We start from the raw sequence: 16,717 nt of genomic DNA, 5'->3' as shown, positions 1-16,717 counted from the left end.
CCTGAGATGTGTGGTTAATTGAAAACTCAACCACCAAAGAACACCAGTATCCATGATCTAGTATTCAAATCCGAGTAAACTGACTTTACTAGGACTTGAACGCTGCAAATATCGACTTCCAAATTAGCTGATTTGGGAAGACGCGTTCACCACTAGACCAACCCGGTGGGTTACTCGTAAACAATCTACAGTCTAATTACTATACTACGTACATGCACACATATATATACTACATACATCCACACAACATATATATATATATATATATATAGATTATAAGATTATGTACATATATATACATTAGGCGGAATAGACACCAGCGATAATTTATTGATTGATCGTCAGGAGTAGAATTCCCCAGATTTATTTTTTATTAATTCTATTTTTAAGAATATATACTCATGAATCTGTCAGTGGCACGAATTATATACCATATACCGGTCATTGAATACATCTTCACTGCATACACACGAACAACACATTAAAGAAATCCTAGATCTGTATGATTGTAGGTACAATTGAAAATATTCAGATCATTAACTTTGATCATTATTTATACATTCACTGTTAAATGTACAAGAAAATATGGTTGATAAACCAAGTTTAGATATTTATTAACATTGTTAATGTTATTTATTACATTACTGTATAATTATTTTAATACTTATGAGAAATGAATGTGTAATAATTTTAAACTGGTCATAATTTGTTATTTATTTATTTGGTTATACTGTCGTTAATTAAGCGATATGCATTTTAGTGAAGTTATATGAAAATTTCATGATAATTATATAAACTAACATTTGTTATTATTGTTAAAATACAGTATTATACTCGTAATACCGTGTAATACGGTATTATGTACTTATTATCCAAAAATTAATTTATTTACAAATACATTGTTAAAATATAAAATATTGTTAAAATAACCGATCATCTGTGTAGCTTATTGTGATTGCAAATCAATGATTATTAATGTTCTATTATTCCTGATACTATATTGTTATGTATATTAAAAATACATTCGATTTTTTTGACGGGGAGTATATTTTAAGACTCATGTTTCATCTCCTACTTATTATTTGTAAAACTAAATAAATATATAAACTGTATAGTTCTTCTTACTCTTTGTAAAATAAATAAGTTTATTCAGCTAGACTTGTTAACAGCTGATATTTTATATTAATAATGAAATAATATATCTGATTCTATATTGTTCAGTCTTAATCCATACTTCTTGAACAATGTAATATTTACTCAGTATAAAAATGAAACATTATATCAGACTATTTTGGAATATGAGCTGAACAAGTGTTTATTTATTTAATATGAACCAGCGAATTAATATTTATAGAATAATTATAGATAACCAAGGTATTAAACCACGGCGGCAGTTATTCCAACAGAGGCTGACATTGCTCTACAGCATCACCTCCTACATCTTTTAAGTCGAAAATTTAATGGCATCAATGCCTCATATATAGAAGTAATCTGGCCAAGTTTGGTCAAAGTCACTAGAGTAGTTCTGCAGATATATGGTGTGAAATACCTAACACACAAACACGTACATGCGAGCATTTCTATCCGGCTTTTTGTTTTTTGGGTTCCTTAGGTGTTAAAACGCAAAACATCGTATGAAAACCTCATATGCCCAAACCGGACCGATTATAATACTTTCCATTGTAAAATTATAGATCTGTTATAGTGCTAAGCAGGAAAGTAAAAATAAATTAAAAAAAATATTTAAATATACTTTAACGGTTACATTTATATTAAAATTACACTACAAATAAAAAATGCTGTATATTATTTTCTGTAGTCTTACTGCTTTCTATGAGGATTATAAAATAACTTAAAAAGTGCAGTTTTTAAAGTAAAAACTTCAGAAATTACTCCTGAAACTCCGCAAATTTTCCTCTTCCTTAAATAAATTTGTTGTCGATGTTACTACTTGTTACTGTGATCAATTACTACGAAATTTCGAAATTTTGATTATTTTACTCAAAAGATGGGAATGAAGAAAAAACAATCAAAGGATTAATAAAAAAAAGAAGCAATGAAACAGTGAGAGAAGAAAATAAAATAAAACTAAAATTAATAAGAAAGAATAATAACTAAAATTGAACGAAGTGAAATTATGAATCCATGGGTAACAATCATGCAGCTCAAACTCAAAACACCAAAATGAGCAAGGTCCAAAATGCGAATCGTTTTATCCTTCTAACATTTTCACTATTGTCCAGAACATTGTTTCTCATCCGGTGATCCGAGGACCATTGGTGGTCCGCAGGAAAATTTTAGTTGCCCGTGAATTTCTTTATATTTATTACATAGTTTTTACAACCTTTAAATGCATTATTACTCATTTTTTGTAATGGTAATAATAATGCATACAACTGAGAAAATCGAGCATTTCCTTATCGCACAACTGCGAGTTTACAGCACTGTTTGAAGTTTTTAGGTAATTAGTTCGCAAACCACCGGGTTGGTCTAGAGGTGAACGCGTCTTACCAAATCAGTTGATTTGGAAGTCGAGAGTTCCAGCGTTCAAGTCCTTGTAAAAGCAGTTACTTTTATACAGATTTGAATACTAGATCGTGGATACTGGTGTTCTTTAGTGGTTGAGTTTCAATTAACCACACATATCAGGAATGGTCAAACTGAGACTACAAGACTACACTTCATTTACACTCATACATATTCATCTTCTGAAGTAATTCCTGAACGATAATTCCTGGAGGCTCCGCGAATTCGTAAAAAAAAAACTGCACTTTCTTCAGTTTGGTATGCAACTTTTTGTGTGATCCGCAATACAAGCTTAAACTTTTTTATGGTCCGCAGTATCAGTTGCGTTGAGAAATACTGGTCTAGAAGGCTAAAAGCCAAATATTTCAATGGATGTTTAGCCGCAATTTATACTTTATACGAATCACTGTATTTCTTCTTTAGCGTACGATATACCAACGTATTCGTGGATTTCATTGTTTCTTATGAAGCAAAGCTCCTCTTTGATGGTCCTCAGTATTTGCTTTGAGTCGCTGTATAATTTCGAAAAAGGCTGCTGCTGGTAATACTCCAAAAAAAGAATAACGATTAAAAATAAGAAAATCTAATTTATAAAGAGCGACTTTATTTTTTAACCTGTTTACATTTTTACTACTCTGTTTATTGATAAATATTTATCATATCATTTTATTGTTAAGCTGAAAACTCTTGACGTAAACTTATAACTGACTTTTTTCTCGCCATAAAATATTTTAAAACCAATTATATACACATAATGTGAAAGTTTTATTTTGATCGGTACATTGTAATATATTACAAAGATCGCATAGAGAATTCGTAGATATACTATTCCTCGGATAAAAAAAGGAACCGCCCCAGAAATTGCTTGGATAGATCAAAGGAATCCGTTATATACATATGATCAGAGCAGCATAAAAAAAACAAAATTCATTACAAAATAAAAAAAAATAGATACTGTTAAATTTCGTATTAATTATTTAAAATATAGTAAAAAATTATAAATAACAAAAAAAAATAAATAATATTAAGATAAATATTTGAAGATATTAAATAAAAGAAATAACTTCTGGATAGTTACTTTTTCTGTAAAGTCACGATTCAGAAAATGTTAATGAAAATTACTTGAGCTCATATTTATGTATACGTTGAATGGAGATGTAGAAATTTTGTTTTTATTTAAAATTATTATTGTTATCTAAAAATTCATCAGTAGAGTAACCTTGTTACTTCCTTGTACGAAGTAAAGAAAGTATTGTGATCGCGAAAAATTTAGATTTTCAGATTTCAACGGAAATATCCATTTTGACCATCCCTGAATCCATTTTGATTAGTTTCGGCGTGACATCTGTACATACGTACGTCTCGTATAACTCAAAAACGATTAGCCGTAGGATGTTGAAATTTTGGATTTAGGTTTGCTGTAACATCTAGTTGTGCACTTCCCCTTTTGATTGCAATCGGTTGAACCAAAAGCGTCCAAAAAAGCCCAAAATCCCCAAAAACTTGGAATTTGTACTTTTTCGTACCTGCAGTAATAAGCCTTCATTTTTTCAACGATGTATCATAAGCAGTACTTATTTTTATTTGTTACAGAGTTATAGCCAAATAAATTTTTAATTAATGAAATATTTGGATCTTACAAGGGGAAGGCATATCGGTTCGAATCAGACTTCATCTCCTTTTTTTTGTTTTTAACCTGTTTTTTTTAATTTTAATATATTGATTTATTAATAATTATTATGATTGTAAAAAAAAATTAAGATGAATAATAATTCAATAACAAAACAAAAAAAAAGAAAAATATCAGAAGATATTAATAAAATAAAATTTTATGTACTTTTAAAAATGAGTATATATAATTTAATAGGTGTACAAGAAAGTGACCACATCAATTTTTTTTTGAATAAGAAAATATTTTAATTTGATTTAAATAAACTGGACGGAAGACTTTTTTAACTGTTCCGTAACTTATTAAAATTGGAAACGAAAACTATTACGGTCTTTTTTGTTTTAAACCGAAGTATTGTGTCAAGTTATAAAACAACACTTTTGTTTCTGGATTTATAGTAGATATGTTTTTTTTTATTAAGTGACTATCCTCTTTAACAAAGATTGCACATTAATAAAAATATAAACACACGGGTAAGTTACATAATTATTAGGTTTAGCGTCTACCCCCCGGGCTGGTCTAGTGATGAACGCGTCTTCGCAAATCAACTGATATCGAAATCGAGAGTTCCAACGTTCAAATCCTAGTAAAGGCAGTTACTTTCATACGGATTTGAATACTAGATTGTGAATACCGGTGTTCATTGGTGGTTAGGTTTCAGTTAACCACACATCTCAAAAATGGTCGACCTGAGACTGTACAAGACTGCACTCATATATATCATCCTCTGAAGTAATACCTGATAGTGATTCCCGGAAGCTAAACAAGAAAAAAAAAAGTTTAGCGTCTACATAAAAGCGAGTATACTCCATATGGGCGAGAATATTCTACACATTTAAAAAAAAAAATATGACGCTAATTCGTATATAGTGTTCCAAAAATGTCTTTCTTGTCTTTTCCCTTTTTTTTTGTTTAACCTCCGGGACCACCGTTAGGTATTGTTTCAGAGGTTAAGATGAATGATTTGTATCGTGTGTGAAAATACCGTGCCTGACCGGGATTCAAACCCAGGACCTCCGGATGAAAGGCCGAGACGCTACCAGTCGCGCCACGGATACCAGGTAAAGTGTCTTAATATGTCTATAGTTATCTCGGATGCGACTAGTGTTCATTATCTATTGGTTTTTTAATTTCAAGTTGTTATATATACTTTTCTTTTTTTTCATGGATTCGTCATTTTGTTTTATTTCTACTTATATATTATTTTGCTTTCTGTTGTTCTAGTGGCATTAAGTGTCATTTATTTTACGCTACTCTTACCGGATCGGAAACAGAATCGACGATCAGGCGCCCAAATGGAATTAATCCACCAAATAATATATAAAACGCACCATTTCAATAGATATCGGTATCTTTCCACGAAAAGATCTCGGCTGAGGTCTCGAAAAAACAAACATGTGAAGAATATATATATATAAATTTATTAAAAGAAAAAGACGGCAAAAATGCAGTAACACAGTAACAGTATAAAAAAATAATTGAATCTAAAAGAAAGATTCTCAAAAACCGTAAATGAAACCCTCCTTAGTTACAATATGTTTACTTTGCTAATATCCCCTCGGGATATCAGCTTATTTTCAAAACGGGAGAAACATATCGATAATACTACATTGGCAAAAGACATTACCTTCTTGAGTGCACGTTGGATATCTACTGGGTTTTTTTATAACTTTTCTGTGGCCGTTATAAATAATTAAAAATTGAAAGGACTTAACTATGTTCTTAATTTTACCTGTGCTAGACGAATAACCGATAACCGACTATTTAGGCAGACACTTCTGCATAAATCTTGTTGCAAAAGATTTACATGGTTCTTTAAACACAAACAATCTCAAAAGTATCTTATAAATTGTAATAATACCATCAAAAACATTAAATATTTTTATTTTTCTAATAATAAAAAATAACAGATATTACATAGTAAACTTGATTTTTTTTTTTTTTAATTTATTAAGGATTCGAAAAAAAATATAAACTATTTATGCAATTAAATGTTATTTAAATTAAATTAGGAGTACAAATAAAAATAATATTTAAAAAACAAACATATTTTTTGTTGCCCTGCTTTTATTTTCTTCATTCAAAAAAATATACCGATCACTGGAAATCGAAAAAACCCCAAAATCAGCGAGATCATTAAGTAAAAATTAATTAATTAAACATTTAAAAGAAAATATTTTTATAGTTTTTTTCAACGATTGTTATGAGCTATAATTTCAGTCGCTTAAAAGTACTAAAAAAGGTCCTTTTTTGGTTTCATTAAGCAAATTTCAGTATGGAATCAAATCGAAGAGGTTACTTTTTTTAACAAAAAAGTAACTGGGGCAGTAAAATTTATATCCCCCTTGATTCTTTATAATTATATTGGAGCGAGTTATTAAACTTTAAACCCCTCTATAAATTTATAGTGAATCGAGTATGGGAATTTACAGAAAAATCAATCGTACCAATTACGATAACAAACAAATCAGTACTAACCTATCATTAAATAGCGACTTAATATGATGATAAACAGAGCTTTAGATTACATAAATTGTCATGAATTAAACGAGGAACTTGACAGATTAAAGTACTTAGCGATAATAGTGGTCGGTAAAAACATAATAAGTATAAATGAAATCGTAAAGAAAAATATGCTGAACAAAAAGCGGAATAAACAATACATTACAAATACTGTAATAAATTAAAACAATTAGACGTCTACAACTATAATAAACATACTGCTAAAAATATTTCCCGATTACAATGTCGTTTTTAAAATATACAATAAAATAATATATAAAATTATTTAACGGAAAAAATAAAACCAAAAAAAGCAAAATTTATAATGAAATAAGCTCGTGCGCGCGTGTGTGTGCATATATATACACTTGCATATATATAATGTGGTGGAAGAAATTCCAAACAATTTTCACATGCAGGCTTATCAAACTGTATAGATGTAATTATTAGAAAACGTTTTTTTTTTTAAATAGAGGACCTATTAATTTAAAAAATAAATATTTAATTTCATATACGTAAATATTTACGAATGATTAAAGATTAAATTATTATCAATGAAAAATTTAGTTAGACTTTCCCGAATGAATGTTATTATTATTCTCTCAATTATTAATTCACTTCTAACAAAGTTATTATCTCTAACTTCTAATTACGCCAAGTTAATATAATTTATTTATATCGTGTTTTGGCGGTTTTACGGCATTTTTTTAAAAATTAATTAAAAGTTAGTTTTTCCGCCATTTTAGGGTCTTACACTTGATTTAAAAAATGTATATTCATATATTTTATGAATTTTAATAAACCTTACATTAATGCGTTTGAACGGAGTTGAGAGCTTACCACGTTACTGCGTAATGATTTTTACAAAATTTTAATTCTGGCGGCCATTTTGAGGTAAACCCAACAACGATCGGAACCATTCGTGTAATCCTCTAACGATGCTTAATCCGAAAACGAAATCAAAATCAGAATCCGAGACATAAAGTATTCACATATATTCATACATATATAATTCAATAAAGAAATGTTCGTTCTTGGATGAAATTTAATATGTAATTAATGAACGGTAAAATTTGTTATAATGAAAAATTTCTAATTTAATAACCAGTTCGCTTTTTTAAAACTAAAATAGATAAAATAGATTATTCCAATACCAAAAAACATCATACATTTTCTCGATATCTTTAAATGTAAAATCACATAGATGATAAGAGTATAATCAAAATATTATTAATAAATTATGGGTACCCTCAAAAAACCTTTTAACAGTTACATTACATTAAATTTACCAAATAACGAAATGACTAAATATCACGAAATGATATTTTTTTGTATTAGACCGACACATTTCCAAGCTCCTATTTAGTGAGGATGACAACACAATCAATAGTTTTAAATGGAAAAGGTAATATTATGAGACAATTTTAAAAGTCACTGCAAAACAGAAAATTTTGATGAAAAACTTCAGTCTACGATAGCCGTAATCAAATGACGGTCATTTATCATTTACACAGCTAATTAATTCTAAAGTGGCCTAAATTCTATCCAAATTCTATCACTTTACCAGACAGGTAAAATGATACAACATAGCCGGGCCTGGCGTTTCCCTCATCTGTCGACGAGGTGAAACCACCTCCCTCCCGGAACCGTGTTAATGCTTAATTGCGTTCTGGTTCCGGGAAGCAGGGTTAAAATAAATTAAAAAAAGTTCTATCATTTTGAGCAAGGAATATTTGCTAATTTCTTTTTTAGTGTTTCACTGTCGAACAGTAACTTTATAGATACTGCAGATCGCGTTTAAAATTAGCTGTTAAAAATATTTTTTAAATGGCTGTCCTCTTGGTTCGGGTTAAAAATATTTATTATTTATTTAATGTCCTTTAAAGAGATGTGTTATAATTGTATTACTCTTTCTATTTAAAAGTTTTAAGTTGTCCACTCTGCATGTGGGGTTGCAATATGGTGGTATCATATCAAAAAAAGGTCATTTTTGTAGGATTTTGTTTAAATTTTCATTTTTCTGTATTTAATGGTTAAAACATTTAATTATTACCATACTTTATTAAACCTTTGAGAGAAAGAGAGCGAGAGAGAGAGAGAGAGAGAGAGATTGTGTGTGTGTGTGTGTGTGTGTGTGTGTGTGTGTGTGTGTATATACATATATAAAAGTATAGAACACACTGTAAATGTAAGTAAACCTTTTTCATGTAAATTAAACAATATTCTTTTTTTAATTTAATAATTCCTCTACCTTGAAAAAAAAACAAATTTTATAAAAGTAATTACGCAGAAATAAGTAGAGTTTAAAAAATATATTTATAAAAAATAATATATATTATGCTTTTAAATCTTATACAAAATAACATATGTGAAAGTAATATTTAGTATAAAAATATTTAAATGTGTAGCTTAAAATAAATGAAATAAAGATAAAACGGAAATTAGGGTGGTAGTTTTTCCCTTTACAATATCTGTTTTATCTACCATTTCATCCCTATATATACAGGGGTACGTATATCCCTATTTCTCTACCCTAGGGCTGGATTCTTAATTAATTCCTAAGAGATTAAAAAAAACTTCCTGCTTTTTGAATTCATTTATATACTTTAATAATTGAAAAGGTCTTAGCTGTACTATTATATTGTATTAAGTGGAGATCTTTTTAGTCTTTAAAGCTAAGCGTTGTATAATATAATATGCAATAACTTACGTCTGTAGTAGCTCTACCGCCTACCGCATGTACACGCTTAAAAATAATACCGAGAGATATATTAAAAAACTTAAAAAATAAAATTAACATTCCTGCGGTACAAACAATTATTTTTTACAATGCAGGTGTTGCTTTAGAAGTAAATTTTAGGATATCTACTTTAAATAAGAGTATAAAACTAGATTCTTAGTCGATATATTATTTTTATTAATAATTATTGATTGATATTAAAAATGTTTTTACAAGATCTAAATGTTCGGTTAACTTTGAATCGGACAAATAAATAATCTTTATTCGCAGATCGTTAAATAAATCTGATCTTAAACTCTAAAAATAAATATTTAACATAAAAAACCTGATGTGGACACCACATAACTTCCTTGTAATACTATTAAATTAGATATACATATTTTTTAATACCAAGGAAAGAATAAAATAATTAAGAAAAAGGATGATAAATAAAAGAGAGAGAAAATTAAAAAAAAATTGATAACGTGTACACAAATTAAGATCAAAAGAACTATATCAAACTGCGATTAAATGATTAGCAACAAAAAAAAAACGAAATGATCATCTCCGACTTAGAAACAATATTGTCCGACAATATCATAGGAGTTATGAACTAAAAGATAAGAATTTTTTTAAATTTATTAAAGATCGGGCATATGTGATCCGTTTAAGAATTCCAGCCGTATATATCGGTAATTTATTCATCGATTTGATCAAATAGACTAAATTTATTTACAATAAAAGTCTTAACATTTTATCTATTAAAATATAATTCGATAAGACTAACCTTTATGGAGATATAAGTATAAAATTAATATTAATAGATAAATAATGTAAATAACAAAGGAATTTTGAATTTTTAAACTTAATCATTTTGTAGAAGATGTAAGATTCAGGTAAAGAGAAATTTTGTTAAAACATCTCAAATTTTTCTTAAGATATACGTTTTATTGAAAAAATAAAACAAAATGGCGGACAGAGGAAAATGAGGCGATGTAGAGCATTTGTCCACCCGAGTTTTTTTTTTATTTTGATGTCCAGGATCAGTCTCTTAAGTTTGTCTCTCTCTCTACATATATATATATAAAATAAACGGTATATATATATATATACATAAGTGTGTAGAGAGAGTGAGAGAGAGAGAGAGAGAGAGAGACAAACTAAATATATATATTGTTGTGTGTGTGCGCGCGCACGCGCGCGGGTGTGGGTGTATGTATAAGAAAAAGTATAGTTTTATTTTATTTTTACATTTTACCGTCAATAAGAACTTTTATTTCTGTAAATAATATTACGGTTTTTAATAAAAAGTAATTTCTTTTCTTTTAATGAATGCACTTACTAAATAAAATTCTTACCAAATATATTTTGATTATTATGAAACTTGGAATCTTTTCTTTTAAAAAGTATCAAACAATTTTTTTTTATATCTAATTTTTTATAATTAAAATATATTCTCATTAACGTTAATAATATATATATATATATATATATATATATATATATATATATATTAATAGAATTCTACTAAAAATAGGTCACCAGAAGCAAAAATTAATTACAGAAATAAAAAAAGAAATTAAGAAAAAATATTACATTTTCTATATAAATATAATTTATTCTACGTGACTGGAAGGCAAGCTATATCTTAAAAAATTAAACGTATTTTGGTGGTAGGAAAACAAAAGAAGGATAAAGTGAGCTGTTTAGACCGAGATAGAGTAGTGAAGTGCGGTAAAAAAGGGTAACTCGTCACTATGGTAACCAAATGGAAGCGTCTTCATGACTATGTAACAGGATTTATGACGTAAAGTAAGATGGTTTCAATAAAATCCTTTCAAAAAGCTTTATTATTGTTGATGGAAAATAAAAGGGGTAAATCACTTTCCTCTAAAATACTCGCACCTAAAACAATATATTTATGAATATATATAAATATTTTTCTCTATTATTATATTTTTAATATCTTTAATTAATTAAAAGTGAACAAGTTTTTTTAATACGTAAACGTAAGCATGTTTTTTTTATTAGACAACGAGAGCGCGCACGCGCAAACACATACACGCACACACATGTAAAATGCACATATATATACAAATTTAATGCAATCTGAAAAAAAAAACTTGAAGTTATATAAGTGAATCAGTTGTAGTTTTCTGAACTACTGCAATTAATATTAGTAAATAATCAAAGTAATTATAAGAAAATAAATGCAACTCGCTCGTATTTGATCGGTTGAACAGTTAAAGATGATGTTACTAAAACTACGCACATTTACTTTTATAGATTTTTCCATATGTTTCATTATAGCAGATATTACCCTTCTGAGTGTCTGAAACTACAGTGTAATCAATATTAAAATGATTAAAGGGACATGGTAGTGATTTCTAGAGGCGTAAACTGAAAGGGGTATTTTATCATCAATAGATGGAAACCGTCACAATTTATATTATAAACAACATATTACGGTAGTAATATGTTTTTTATCATATATATGTTTTTTATCATGTGATAAATTCATCGATCCACTTATAGAAAGGGGTGCAGTAATTTTTTCTTTATACTACTTGTACCGTTCTTTGTTTATTTTAATTTTGATTAAGACACAAGTAAAGTACGTGAGATACAAAAGAAATAAATAAAATGCTGCTTTCTCTTAGAATAATGATGTTTATTATACTTATATGTTACCAACAGGATAAACGTATTAATTATTTTTACATCCATCTGAACATCCATCTGTATTTTGGTCGGTCTGTGCATACTAATATTCGATTAGTATATTTGGATCGATGAGAAGGCAAGAGGAAACCATTTTAAACCTTATTTCTCTAAGTAAAACTGGCTTGCGATTCTTGTTATTACTGAAACGGTTATACCATTTTCGAGAATAACTAATATTTCTCAAGTTAGTTAGGATTGCCAGATTTCTTTCAAGTTAAACCGACAAATGTATGCTTAATAACAAAATTGTGAAACTGAGACTTTTAGGCGTCTCGAAAGTTCGTTCGGATCACTGGGACACGAGGTTTAAAACCGGTGACAATTCCAGTTTATCTGGACGCCTGGCAACCCTAAGTTAGTACGTCTATAATCGTTTCGTTACTGTACTCGTATTGCAATTAAAATCTTATCTTAAACTTATCTCAGAACGCTGAAAAAACGGTAGCCGCCATCGGTAGGATAATGACCGATATCGGAGGTCCACGCACATCAAAGGAGAGGGTTTTGTCACATTTGTTGCTTTCAAAAGTGTATATACGAAGCACCAGCTCGGCCTGTCGCGCTGGAAAAAATGAGAGCCCGAGCGATTCTTAACCGGTTGCACAAGGCCGTTCCCTTCGGGTATGCTGCAGTGACAGGACCGTCTCGAGCGATACAGCCTGTATAGTGGCCGGACTTGTACCTCTGAAAGAAAAAGATGATATATCAAAGAAATAATAGAAAGGAAGAGAAAGGGGTGTACCAGGGGATAAGTAAGCCGGAGGCATCGCTAGTTCGCAGGAGTCAGGAGGGATGGGATCGGTAGACAAACGTTAGATGGACTTATATACTGATCCCGGACTCTCAGAAATGGCCGGATCGCAGGTACGGGGAACTGGAAAACGATTTGATCCAATTCCTTAGCGTTGAAGGTTGCTTTAAAGCATACCTGTGCGCGCGGGCATTGAGACCTTCTACCGAGTGTGATTACTGCGGAAGACCTCGTAGAACGCACATGTTCGAATGCGATCGGTTCTTGCAGTACAGGGAAGCGTGCCTGAGAGAATTCGGTGTGCTTTCCCCTGATAAGATCGTAGGGACTATACAGTATAATGAACGAACTTGGGACGCTGTGTCGAAATTGTTAATGGGAATTATCAGTAAAAAGATGGCGGAAGACGTGCAGGAGTGAATTCACCCTAAATTTTGCTTGGGGCTGTTTTCGTAATCAAAGAAAATTAAACCCCAAGGAGAAGTAATCGACAAAAAAAAATCGTAAGAACTGAAAGTGCGGGAGTTGTTATACCACTAAGTACTACGGTTCCGTTCAAAGAAATTAATATTTATTTTTCAGACTTTTAGAATATTACGCAGTTTATTGAGATTTTAATAATTATATTTTTTCAAGACGCCTGATGTAAGCTGAATAATGATCCCTACTTTTCCTATCTCATTTTATTGTTTAGCGGTGAGTTACTAGTCTTCTCTTTCTTATTGTCTTTTCTTTTTCAAATATTTTTACGTCAATTGTATTGTTTCATTTAAAATTAAATGACATATGTTAAAAAAAAATCGTGTAACTTTCTCGGGATGCAACTCGATACTACTACACTTAGGAGCAAAATAATTAATAAACCAACTGCTTTAATAACTTTATTGATTCCCTTCGGAAAATTTTTGAATAATTCTATTGCGTATTCTTGTTTACGGAGTCCCATTGTTCGCCGATTTTCTTACAAAGAAGAAAATCAATCGATGTATTATTTTTATTTGAAACACAATTTTGACACCACCATTATGAGAAACCAGCATATGACAAAATTTACCATAACCACCATTATGACAAAATTTCATAAAAATCGTTTAATCCTTTCTGAAGATGTCAAGCAAAACAATAACAAAAAAAGGAAGGATTTTAATCTTTTACCCCCTTAATGAAATTGCTCAAATACAAAACCGAAATCATATACTTATACAGCTGAATCATCTAATTAGTGCAAAAATGTGACTTTGAATACAAAAACGACTTAGAAGAAAAAAGTGTTTTTAACCCCTATTTTACGGGGTTGAATAAAACCAAAAACCTTCACAAAGTATCATAACTACATAAGAGGCATTATATTAAAAAAAAAAAATGATTTATCCTTTTTTGGAAATTTTGAGATACGGTATCTGTGAGATCTAATTGAGACCAAAATTAAATGACATCAATGTTTCATATTTAGAAATTCATCCTGTTTATTTATTTATTTTTTTTTAGATATTCTAAATTATAACAAAAAGACTTTTTCCAAAAATTAATAAAATATGGTAACCCTTATATAACTTTTCCAATAATTTAACATAGAAGAATAAAGTTTAGCAAATGCTCTTTTTTAAATATATATTTTTCTGTATGAGACTATTTCACCTCAAGCACACAGAGATTTCTCAGAAGGGGTAACTCAAAAATTTTACACAACCAGTTTCAATATTTATTTATTTATGTAAACCAAGTTACTCAGTAACAGCACAATGACATGATTTCAACAGTACTTTGCCGAGATGCCAAGGAATTTGTGCGCAGTGGCGTGTAATCGTAAACGTACCGGAAAATGTATAGTTTTAAAGAGACTCAGGTCGACCGCTCCTGAGACACAAAAGAACACCGGTATTCATAGTCTAGCATTCAAATTTATTTATAAAAACACTTAAATAACTATTCGACAGCGAAATGCTAAAAAAAAAAAAAAAATTAATTTACTAAATCCTCCTACCTCAAAATGATCAATTTTGAGATATAAAACAACTATTTGAGCTACACTGTAGAACACTTTTGAAACTACCTGTGAAAAGTATTAAGTAACAGTCATTTTTGTTAGGGTTGTCGTAGGGTAAAGTTTTCACATCTGATTTATTTTCCATTACGCTCTAAATTGATGTGGCACAACCCTACTGTTTTCGTTTTAAATGTTGGGAACAGCACGGGGGCAAGGGAGCATGATGTCTCGCATCACAAAATAGATCGTTTCAAGGAAGATACATTTGGGAAATCTAATTTTTCATTTTAATTGGTGAAATATTTTTTATTTAAGAGTTGTCATACCTTCGTTTTAACACTAGATATGTTTTTTATAGAGTATTTATCTTAGTGAATACAGATATATTTTTCTTTCCGTTGTATTTAATCTTATTATTATTATTACTCGTACTAAATGTAATTAAACATATATTAAATATAATCTCATTGATATCGGTATTCAAAACTACGTTGTTATATTTCATTTTTTATATATGAACTTCTTTATAACAAAGCTTTATTTGATTAAATAAAAAAAAAAACAAATAATAATTTATATTCTATGTTTTTTTTAGCAACTTGTATAATTCTTGTTTATCTTGTATTCTGTATAATATAAAAATTATGAGAAAATTTAACTAATTCTCATAATTACTACAAATTAGATATTTTTATTACGAAAGATGAACAATAAAGTTCATATAATGAACAATTTTTTTTTGTCTTCAGTCATTTGGCTGGTTTGATGCAGCTCTCTAAGATTCCCTATCTAGTGCCAGCCGTTTCATTTCGGTATACCCCCTACATCCTACATCTCTAACAATTTGTTTTAAATATTCCAAACGTTGCCTGCCTGCACAATGTTTTCCTTCTACCTGACCTTCTAATATTAAAGCGACTATTCCAGGATGCCTTAATATGTGGCCTATAAGTCTGTCTTCTTTTAACTATATTTTGCCAAATGCTTCTTTCTTCATCAATTTACCGCAACACCTCTTCATTTCTCACTTTATCCACCACCCATCTGATTTTTAACATTCTCCTGTGGTACCGCATTTCAAAAGCTTATAATCTTTTCTTCTCAGATACTCCGATCGTCCAGGTTTCACTTCTACATAAAGCTACGCTCCAAACATATACTTTCAAAAATGTTTTACTGACGTTTAAATTAATTTTTGAGGTATACAAGTTATATATCTGACTGAAAGCTCGTTTTGCTTATCCTATTCAGCATTTTATATTGCTTCTCCTTTGTTCATCTTTAGTAATTCTACTTTCCATCTAGCAGAATTCTTCTACCTCCATAATCTTTTCTCTTCCTACTTTTATATTCAGTGGTCCATCTACATTATTTTTACTACATTTCATTACTTTCGTTTTGTTCTTGTTTATTTTTATGCGGTAGAACTTCATCCATGCTATTCATTGTTTCATCTAAATCTTTTTTATTCTCGGCTAGAATTACTATATCATCAGCAAATCGTAGCATCTTTATCTTTTCACATTGCAGTGTTACTCCGGATCTAAATTGTTCTTTAATATCATTAACTGCTACTTCTACGTAAAGAATAAAAAGTAACGGCGATAGGGAACATCCTTGTCGGACTTCCTATTTTATTACGGCTTCTTTCTTATGTTTTTCGATTATTACTGTTGAGTCTGGTTCCTGTAAATGTTAGCAATTGTTCTTCTGTCTCTATATTTGAACCCTAAATTTTTTAAAATGGTGAACATTTTATTTCAGTCTAGGCTACCAAATATATTTTCTAAGTCTGTAAATACTATCTATGTCGGTTTATTTTTTTCTTTAATCTTCTTT

Source organism: Lycorma delicatula, chromosome 10, assembly GCF_047948215.1.
Source record: "Lycorma delicatula isolate Av1 chromosome 10, ASM4794821v1, whole genome shotgun sequence".
Classification (NCBI taxonomy): Eukaryota; Metazoa; Arthropoda; class Insecta; order Hemiptera; family Fulgoridae; genus Lycorma; species Lycorma delicatula.
Note: the sequence above shows the minus strand (reverse complement) of the source record.